The 10,595-nt window shown below is 43.6% G+C and overlaps 2 non-coding genes across 2 annotated transcripts; both read right to left on the bottom strand.

The window, feature by feature from the left end:
- TRNAE-CUC (transfer RNA glutamic acid (anticodon CUC)) lies at window positions 1-72 on the bottom strand. The gene has a single exon. It is a non-coding gene; the product is annotated as a tRNA-Glu (tRNA).
- A 275-nt stretch (window positions 73-347) lies between these two features.
- Window positions 348-453, bottom strand: TRNAL-CAA (transfer RNA leucine (anticodon CAA)). The gene is made up of 2 exons: window positions 416-453; window positions 348-393 (listed from the first exon to the last, which is right to left on the bottom strand). It is a non-coding gene; the product is annotated as a tRNA-Leu (tRNA).
- Between the last annotated feature and the right edge of the window lie 10,142 nt (window positions 454-10,595).

The following is a 10,595-nucleotide window of genomic DNA, read 5'->3' as shown; positions in this document are numbered from 1 at the left end:
TTCCCTGACCGGGAATCGAACCCGGGCCGCGGCGGTGAGAGCGCCGAATCCTAACCACTAGACCACCAGGGAACTGGTGAAACAAGCGTCGTGTAACAAACTAGACTAAGCGTTTGACGCCTGACGTACTTTGCATGCATGAATATGATTGGATGAACGTCGGGTAAACCGCCTTCCTCTCTATTCAGGCAGCTGCTCAGCCATTGTAAATCCGGAAAAATGGGCAGCGGAGGACAGTGGCAAAGGGTAGAGTCTGAGTACGGCCGCCTTCTCGGGAAAGAGAAGAAAATGCCAGGCGCCCTCGAGGTTTTGGGGTCCCTGAGAGGGAGGAAAAAAAAAAAAGCACGTGTCAGGAGTGGGATTCGAACCCACGCCTCCATTCGGAGACCAGAAAGCCCGTAGGCAAGGTGAGCACCTTGAGTCTGGCGCCTTAGACCACTCGGCCATCCTGACACCCGCCCCTACCGCCGTCTTTGTAAAGCCTGCTTCCTGTGCCGGCTGGCCGCGTTGCCCTACCCAACCGCCGAGACAGGCTGTCGTCCAACCTACCTAGCCAGGGTCGTGAAGAAGCGCCTATTGCGCGCCTGGCTCTCCTGAGGAGCTCTAGAGGACGCCGCATCTACATTGCACCCGGGACCGTTCAGCCTGGCTCTCCCAGGCCGGGAATCGAACCGAGCCTCCAGAGGCAAGCACAATCCCCTCTAGAAAACCAGAGGGGTTAGTGACCACGGCGCAGGCGCCCGCCCTGCAAAGACAGGAAACTGTAGCAGCAAAGGGAGAGAAAAAGCGCCAGGCAGCTACCCACCTGGGTCACCCTCCACTGCCAGACCCCTGGCTCCCGCCGCATGTCCCCTCCCCTCGCTGAGGAAACGCCCACTACTTGAGTTAATACGTGGAAAGCACGTGGAAATACACTTGCCACAGACTTAAGTGGCAAGTGATTGCTGTTGTTGTTTTCATTGTTATTAGGACTTTCTGCTTTACTGTCCCGGGCATACTCGTCCTTCAAGGTCCACCCCTCTTCCTCTGCCAAGTCACACAGCCATGGTTAGAAATAATGGGGCACCAGTGTTAAAGAGAAATATTATTCGTTTATGACAGTTGTTAAAGCATTGTAAGGAAGACTTTATTCAAAGGGAGCTCTCAGGATAGGTGTAGAGACTACTGCAATGGGATCTTGCAGGGAGGGAGAGAGAGATTGAACTCAACTCCGGATACAAGAAAAAGTGGGAATTTATAGCTAAGGAGCAGCGTGGCAGTCAGTGGATGGAAAATTAGTAAGAGAAAATATCATCAAGGGTAAGGGAGGAGTTCCATCTACCAACCTGACAGGATTCTTGGTGAAGGCAGACCACCGTGATGAAACATCACTTGGTGGGGCAGAGGGCAGGTGGAGGGTGAGGAACCCCATTAGATATCAAGGGCGATCAGATATCAAGGATGGGAGATTCTGGCTAAAACTGGACAACACAGAAATCCAAGTCAGGCCTAATTGAAAAAGAATTCAGGGGAGCAGTTAACAAGAGTGGAAAGACAGCAACTGTGCTTTAGCATCAAAGGGGAAGGCCCAGCTCCTCTGCTCCAGACCACATACCATTCATTCATTCATTCATTCATTCTTTATTGAGGATCCACTGAAGATACGGCAGTGAACAAACACAGTAGCCCTTGCCCTGGCAAGCTGACTGCTCAGGAGACAGACAATCAGCACAAACAAATATCTGCAAACTGTGAAGACAAAACAAAAGCAGGGCAATGAAATGGTGGAGTTCTTTTTTTAGACTGGGGTGGTCAAGTAAGCCCTCACTGAGGTGAATTTTGCTAAAATAATTTTCAAAAAATAAAACACATGACTCTCACACAAACATATGATGCACATGTATCCAGATTTTATTCAACTCATTGATGAGGAGCCCTGTACTATGTTATAACCAATTCAAAGGAGATTTTGTAGAGATTTTTAAAATAATCAGTCAGCCAAAGGAATACTGACAGGAGATTGCTAACAAACGAATGGCAGATTAATATCCTAAGTGTAATAAAATGTGATGTTTAAGATTATGGTTTTTACTTTGAGGTTATTTTTTTTCCTACCAGAGAGAAATCAGGTGCATCTCTTGCCAAATTTTATTCGTATTGCTGGAAACAGGAATTTTTGGCCTTGCTCTCAGACAGAAACCATTGGCATTCCTATCAATTTTCTACAAGTTAACCTCTACTCCTATAGAATTGTAAAATAGTCAAGTAAATAGAAGTCAGTCAAAGGTGCCCAGGAATCAGATAATCCCCAAGGGGCTGCTAGACAATGCTAAGCACTCCACTGTAAGGACACCTACTGTCCAAGAGAACCAGAACCAGACAGCAGTTAAAATGATAAAAACAGATTTTATCCAGGAACTATTACAATAAGTGATAAGAGACCTCATATGCAACTGAGATCAATTCCAAATACAGCAAACACAAGTGAGCATTTACAGCCAAGGAGCTGGGTGCGGGTCAACGGATGGAAAATGACTAAGAGGACACATTAAGGGTAGGGAGATTTCTTGCTACACTGACCTAACAGGATTTCTACCGAAGGCGAGTCAGGGTCATTAGATATGACCTGGAGGATGGTGGGGGATGAGAAATTTGATTAGATATAAGGGGTGATCAGATATCAAAGGTTGGGAGATTCTTGCTAAACTGACCTAGCAGGATTCTTATTAAAACTAGACTCTGCAAGGATGGACATGGAAGCCCGAGGTTGAAAAGAGGGCCCTAGCTGAAAAGAGGCCTCAGAGGAGCCTGGCTAAAGTTTGATCAAGGAGAGAGTCTTTGTCACTAGTAATCTCTTTTCTGTTTCCCAGTTTTGGAAAATCATTTCTTACACATTGGAGCTGTAACTGAAGGGAGGACATGAGCATTGTCAGAATGGGAGGTATGCTTTCTATAACCCTTGCGATAATATCCTAATTCCTCTGGTGGCCTACTTGGCCCTCAGGACCTTCTGACCCCCCTGACCTCACCTCACAGTCTCCCCTGTGCCCCAGTGAGCTAGCTGCCTTTTGCTCAACGTGCTTTATTTGCCTTTATTCCCTCTAGCTTGCCCAGAAAATGCCCTGGCTCTACCTGAGCCCCTGGAGGACAAGGACTGGGATCCAGCAGAGAAGAAAACAAAAGATCTGTGCTCAAAAGCTCACATTCCAGCCTAGAAAGATCTAGAATAAACAAAATAATTATATGTGCAAGTGATAAGTACTGTGAAGAACAATAAAGCAGAGAAAGGAGGGTAGAGGGAGATGCAAGTGGTTCAGAAGGCCTCTCAGGATGTTCCCTTTGAGCAAACATTTGAGGAGAGTCAAGGGGTGACCAGATAAAATATCTGAGGGGAGAGGGAAGAGCAGATCAAGGGGCAGCAAGGAATGCAAAACAGACAATATGTCTGGAACTGAGTAAGAGGGCCATGTGTCAGCCTGTAGATTGACACTCAGTGAAGAGGAGAGTTCTGAGCTGAGGTGTGGTAAGATATGGCCTAATTTCACAGGATTGTCTACCTGCCATATGGAGAGTAGACTGTAGAGTGCAAGAGTGAAGCAGGGAGAGCAACTGAGAGGCTACTGCAGGCTCCCCTGGACTGGACTGGGTGGCAGCAGGCCAGGTGATGAGGGACATTTGAATTCTGGACATATTTTGAAGGTGGAGCAAACAGGATTGATTTATGTGCAAGAAGTAAAGAAATGGCTTGTAACTCTTGGATTTGAGGCCTGAGCATTTGGCCGTTAGGGAAGGCTGGGAGGAGGCAGATTGTGGAGGAGGGAGAGTATGGTTTTCTATCTTCAGGTTTAAGATGCCTGTTAGAAGAGTCAAGTAGACAACTGCAAGCATCTGGAATACAAGGGAGAGGTCCAGTGGGAGATGTAAAGTAGAAGGTCGTTGGCCAATAGATTGTATTTAAAGCCATGAAACAGGCTGAGTTCACTGGTAAGTGGGGATAGGGGCCAAGGACTGGGCCCTGGGACATTCCAATAAGTTAAGAAAGAAGAGGGAAAAGCAGCATAGAAGGCTGAGAAAGAATGGCCAGTGGGGAAGAGAGAAAAAGTGGAGAGTCTGATATTGTGAAAGCCGTGTGGAGAAAGAGCGTGGAAGAGAGCATCCAATGCTGCAGAAGATGAGGACCCAGCGTAGCAGGGTTCTGGTGAGGATGGAGGACAGATTGGAGGGGGTCACAGCGCACAGTGATGTCCTTTGAGAAGCATTCTGCTGTGAAGGGGATCAGCAAAATGGAATGCTAGCTACAGGAGACCATGGAATCAAAAAAGGATTTGGGTTTGTTTGAAAACAAGTGTTACGTGGTGTGGCATACTGATGGAGTGATCCAGTGTTGCTGGACTTCTCAACATTCTTTGAACTCCTCTGGCCACGTGATGAAGCCCACAGAAAATTTCTCATGTTTTTTGTTTGTTTGTTTTAAAAACATGAAGGTGAAAGGGACATAACATAAAATTAACCATTCAGAGTAGCACTTTGCACATTCACAATGTTGTACAACCACTGTCTCTATTTAATTTCTGAAATAGTCTCATTATCCCAAAAGGACACCTTGTACCGGTCAAGCAGTTACTCCTTATCTTAGTCAGCTTGCGCTGCCATCACAAAATACCATAGACTGGGTGCCTTAATTAACAGGAATTTGTTTTCTCACAGTTCTGAGGGCCCTACCTTCGTGACCTCATCTAAACCTGATTAGCTCCTAAAGGCCCCAACTTAAAATACCATCAACACCTAAGCCTTCAACTTTGGGGATTAGGACTTCAACACCTAAATTTGAAGGGTCAAAATTCAGTCTATAGCACTCCCTGTTCCACCCTCCCTAACCCCTGGCAACCACCAATCTGCTATGTTTATGAATGTATCTATTCTGAATATTTCATATAAATGGAGTCATATAATATGTGACCTTTTGTGTGTGCCTTCTTTTTCTTAGCACACACACAAGTGTGCATCCATATTGTAGCATGTATTAGTATTTCATCCCTTTTTATGGGTGAACAATATTCCATTGTATCAATATACCACAATTTGTCCATTGGTGGACATTCGGGCAACTTTAGCTATTGTGAATAGTGCTCCTATGAACATGTGTGTACATACACTTAAGTACCTGTTGTCAACTTAAAAAAGAAAATTCACCAGTTATTTTACTCTCAAGACAAGTTTATTTGGGAATAGCCAAAAGAATTGCAATTCAGGATGTAAATACTATGGTGAACCACAGGGAAATCCAGAGAACAAAGGAAGAGAGCTTGCTTTTATAGAGAAAAAGGGGGAGTAGGGAGCAGATGTTCTAACTCAAAGTCCATTGGAGGAAAATAACAGTTCAGGGCAGAAATGGCGTTTCATTCGCTGAGCTGCAGTAATTCTCATTGGCTGGGCTGTTGCCAGGTGGGGAGAAAAATCTTCCTTTAGTGATAAAGTAGTTGTACTTTCTGTTTGAGATGCAAGCCTAGGTCTTTTCCTGTTTGGAGTAATTGAAGATGTATGATATGGCATGAGAGCTCCCCCTACAGGCCTTCCCACCTCCAATTTAGTTGAGGTTTCTCTTACTCGCTTCTCACTGCTTTCAATTCTTTGGGGTATATACCTAGGAACGGAATTGGTGGGTCGTTGGAATATAGATTGCAGGTTCCTCAAAAAGTTAAACATAGAATTACCAATCTATTTTCCACAGGAGCTGAACTACTTTACGTTTCCACCAGCAATGTATGAGGCTTCCAACTTCTCCTATTTTCCTTTTATTTTTTATTACAGCCACCCCAGTGGGTGTGCAGTGGTGCCTCATTGTAGTTTTGATTTTCATTTCCCTAAAAACTAGTATCTTTTCTTGTGCTTGTTGGCCATTTGTATATCTTCTTTGGAAAAATGTCTATTCCTTTGTTCATTTCTTAAATTGGGTTGTCTTCTTGTTCTTGAGTTGTAAGTGTTCTTTATATATTGTGGATCCTAGATCTTTATTAGCTAGAAGACTTGCAAATATTTTCTGCCATTCTGTAGCTTGTCTTTTCACTTTCTTCATAATGTTCTTGATGAATAAAAGTTTTGAATTTTAATTATAATTTATCTATTCTTCTTTTCTTGCTCATGCTTTTGGTGTCATATCTAAGAATCCATTGCCAAATCAAAGATCATGAAGATTTACCCCTATTTTTTCCTAATAGTTTTATGATTTTTAGCTCTTATATTTAGGTCATTGATCCATTTTGGGTTGATTTCTGTATGTGGTATGAGGTAGAGGTCAAATTCCACCCTGCATATGATATCCAGTTGTCTTCACACCATTTGTTGAAGAGATATTCTTTCCCCATTGTTCCAAATCAGTTGACCATAGATATGTGGGCTTATTTCTGGACTCTCAATTCTACTCCAGTGGTCTATATGTCTGTCTTTATGCCAGTACCACACTGTTTTGATGACTTTTGTTGTAGCTTTGTAGTAAGTTTTGAAATCAGGACATGTGATTCCCCCAACTTTGTTCTTTTTCTTCAAGATTATTTTGGCTATTTGAGGGCCTTTGCAATTCCAGATGCATTTGAGAATTGGCTTTTCCATTTCTGCAAAAGAAAAAAAGGCCATTGTGATTTTATTGAAGGTTACATCGAATCTGTACATTACTTTGGGTAGTATTGATTCAACAATATTAAGGGTTCCAGGCCATGAACATGGGATATCTTTCCATTTATTTGGGTGTTTATTTCAGCAATGTTTTATAGTTTTCAATGTATAAGTCTTTCACTTTCTTGGTTATATTTATGCATAGGTATTTTATTCTTTGGGGGCTATTGTAAATGGAATTGTTTTCTATTGTAAATGGAATTATTGGTGTATAGAAATACGACAGAATTTTGTGTTTTGATCTTGTACCCTGCAACTTTGCTAAACTTGTTTATTAGCTCTAGTAGTTTTTTTGTGTGGATTCTTGGGTATTTTTTATATATAGGATAATCATGTCATCTGCAACTAAAACTTATACTTATTCCCTTCCAATTTGGATGTGTTCTATTTGCCTAATCGCCTAATTGCTTTGGCTAGAACTTCTTGCTACAATATTGAATAACAGTGGTGAAAGTGGACATCTTTGTCTTGTTTCTGATCTTATAGGCAAAGCCTTCAGTCTTTCCCTTTGATGATAATGTTAGCTGTGGGATTTTCATATATATCCTTTATCATGTTGAGGAAGTTCCTTCATAATGTTTTTAAATGCATAAGACAAAATACATAGGATTACAAAGGAAACTATGCTGAAATTCTGTTATCAAAATGCTAAAATTAATTTCTGATATAGTAATATGTGTGCTTATTTATTAACACATTAAATAATAAGATATAGTAGCATTTTGAATTAGTGATAAGTATAAATGACATTCTGAAATATCTGCAACAACTGTAATGTGATATAAAAATATCTATGATTTTTATTCATGACACTGGGTCCTGCTCATACTACTGTGGTTTGCTGTCTCCGTTGTTAATGGAAGGAGATACTCAATTTCAGCTAGAGGTTAGTGAAGATAATGATGTAAATTGTTTCCCATCCAAATTCATGGGCCCCTGAAGTCTATCCACTGGGATCCCAGGCTAAGAACCCCTGAAGTCAAGAGAAAATTGATGATTGAAAAGATGGACATGCTAGGGTGGAGGTGTGGGGAGTGGGAAAGCTGTTGTGCCTAGGAACGACTTGGCCTCAGATTGCCACCTGAGTGCTATAGGGACAGTAGCAAAGGCTTCTTGCCAAGCGATTAAGGCTCAGGGAGAGGGGCCAGGACATAAGGGTGTGTGCCAGAGGAGTGACTACAATGGTAGAACCCGGAGTAGAAGCTGGGCAAGGAGGGGAGGGAGGACAGAGGTAGAGTGAGTCAGTTATGAAGTGACAGACTGGAATCCCAGTGGGATCAAGAGTGGATCAGAGGGGCCGGCTCCGTGGCCGAGTGGTTAAGTTCACGCGCTCCGCTGCAGCGGCCCAGGGTTCGGATCCTGGGCGTGGACATGGCACCGCTCCTCAGGCCACGTTGAGGCGGCGTCCCACAACCCACAACTAGAAGAACCTGCAACTAGGATATACAACTATATACGGGGGCGGGGAGATAAAGCAGAAAAGAAAAAAAAAAGAAAGATTGGCAACAATTGTTAGCCCAGGTGCCAATCTTTAAAAAAAAAGAGTGGATCAGAAGGAGCGAACTAGAAGGACAGATGGTGTTAGAGAGCAAGATGCTTGAAATAGCTGGAATAATCTCTGAGAGGTGCTGAAATGTTGCCAGGTAGCAAGAAGATACAGCTTTTAGAACTGCCTGGGAAGGACTGGGGAAAGCTTTAAAGAAGATGACGTTTGAGTAACGTTTCATATTCTAGAGACATTCATTCTAGATTTTTCAATATTATTTTATTTTCTTTCTCTTTTTTTTTTTTTTGAGGAAGATTAGCCCTGAGCTAACATCTGCTGCCAATCCTCCTCTTTTCACTGAGGAAGACTGGCCCTGAGCTAACATCCATGCCCATCTTCCTCCACTTTATACGTGGGACGCCTACAGCATGGCTCGCCAAGCGGTGCCATTTCCGCACCGGATCCGACCGGTGAACCCCAGGCAGCCGAAGCAGAACGTGCGCACTTAACCGCTGCGCCCTCGGGCTGGGGCCCCTCAGATTTTTCAATTTTAAAAAATGTTCAAATTCAGTAAAATATTTCATGCCTAAACTAAAATTTGTACTTACCAAACAAATATATTACACTTTGCAGTTCACACTTTGTTTTACTGTTTTAGCTTCCAAGCTAGCGGCTATGTAGAGTGACAGAATTGTTTAACTCAAGTTGATTCTCCATCTTTACAACCACTGTGCTATTGTGTATTTCTAATCCACCGTTTAAATACAGGTATATGTGGTCCCTTAGGCCATGGAGAGGTCGTCTGTGCCCAAAGTGAGCATAAATGGTTCCAAACCAAACTGTTAAGAACTTACTTTGGAAGTGAGCATGTGTAGCTGAGTGGGCCTCTGTCCTGAGCTGACACAGTAATGTAAATTCTCCATATTAATTTCCATGTAGAATATAATGTTTACTAAAAGATAAATAACAAGAATGTGCTGGGGGCCGGCCCCGTGGCTGAGCAGTTAAGTTCACGTGCTCTGCTTCCACAGCCCAGGGTTTCGCTGGTTCGGATCCTGGGCGCGGACACGGCACCACTCATCAAGCCATGCTGAGGCGGTGTCCCACATGCCACAACTGGAAGGACCCACAAGTAAAAATACACAACTGTGTACTGGGGAGCTTTGGGGAGAAAAAGGAAAAATAAAATATTTAAAGAAAAAAAGAATGTTCTAATTGAAGCATTAGGATCTTGAGATAGACAAACTAATTCAACCTACAACTGTAAGTCTACAATTGTTTAGAACTTAGACCACCAGAAGATTTTACCCAGAAGTATTTTATCACTGACATTGTTTATGATTGACAGGGTGGGTGGTAATAAAAATCACACTGACTTGTTTGGTTTTGTTTTTTTATTGAAATTCTTTGCGGGCCATGCCCCTGACTCTGCCCCTGGTTCTGATTCTTTTTTTTTTTTAAAAGATTTTATTTTTTTCCTTTTTCTCCCCAAAGCCCCTCCAGTACATAGTTGTACATTCTTCGTTGTGGATCCTTCTAGTTGTGGCATGTGGGACACCACCCCAGCGTGGTCCGACGAGGAGTGCCATGTCCGCGCCCAGGATTCAAACCAACGAAACACTGGGCCGCCTGCAGCAGAGAGCGCGATCTTAACCACTCTGGCCACGGGGCCAGCCCCTGCCCCTGGTTCTGATTCTAACTCCACTGGGCTGTCTTCTTGCTCCATTTCACCTCCTAGAAGTAGTTGCCCATGTTGCACATGTGCGAGGTGACAGTGCCCGTGGACTTGTGTTAAGGAGTCTTCTTACCTTGTTATAGGGAGTTGGGTGGAGGGGAGAAGACAAACAGGGGAAGAAGTCTGGGAAGGCTGAGGAGGAGGTGACACCAGGCTAGGGCAGGGTAGGAGTTGTAGGGTGGAAGATGGAATAATAATGAAGAGGATGCACTTGGACAGCATCATCTGATTTAAATTTAGGGGAAGTCTTTTCTTCTTGCTCTTGGACCTTTTGCCCTATGTCTTCTTAGTGCCTTGGGCCCTTCCCTCAAGCTTCCAAGTTGTTTCTCTGTTCTCCTTTGAACTTCCCCCTCCCCTGTCCTGCCCTCTTCCAAGATGAGAATCCTCCAAGATAAACTTTGAACTTTGATAAGTCAGCAAGGCCTAGATTCCCAGCTCGTGGTGGCCTTGGCGAACCTGAAAAACTCACACAGCATCATCACTGCCATCTCCTAGGCTCCACTGTATGGTGTTGGTGGTTGAAGGGAGGGGACTCAGGAGGTCTAGATGCTCTGGTTACACAAAGAGGGTCTTACTGTAGCTTCTAAAAAGCCTCCTACAGTGCTCTGTCACCCCTCCTCCTCTCTCCATGCTGGATTGCAGTAGTGCATATGGCAGGGGAGATGCTATTTCCTCCAAGCCATTTGCCATAACCACCTCCATTTCATTTTTCATTCTGTTATC

The sequence above is a fragment of the Equus asinus genome, chromosome 10, assembly GCF_041296235.1.
Source record: "Equus asinus isolate D_3611 breed Donkey chromosome 10, EquAss-T2T_v2, whole genome shotgun sequence".
Classification (NCBI taxonomy): domain Eukaryota; kingdom Metazoa; phylum Chordata; class Mammalia; order Perissodactyla; family Equidae; genus Equus; species Equus asinus.
This window is presented reverse-complemented; position numbering and strand designations above follow the sequence as displayed.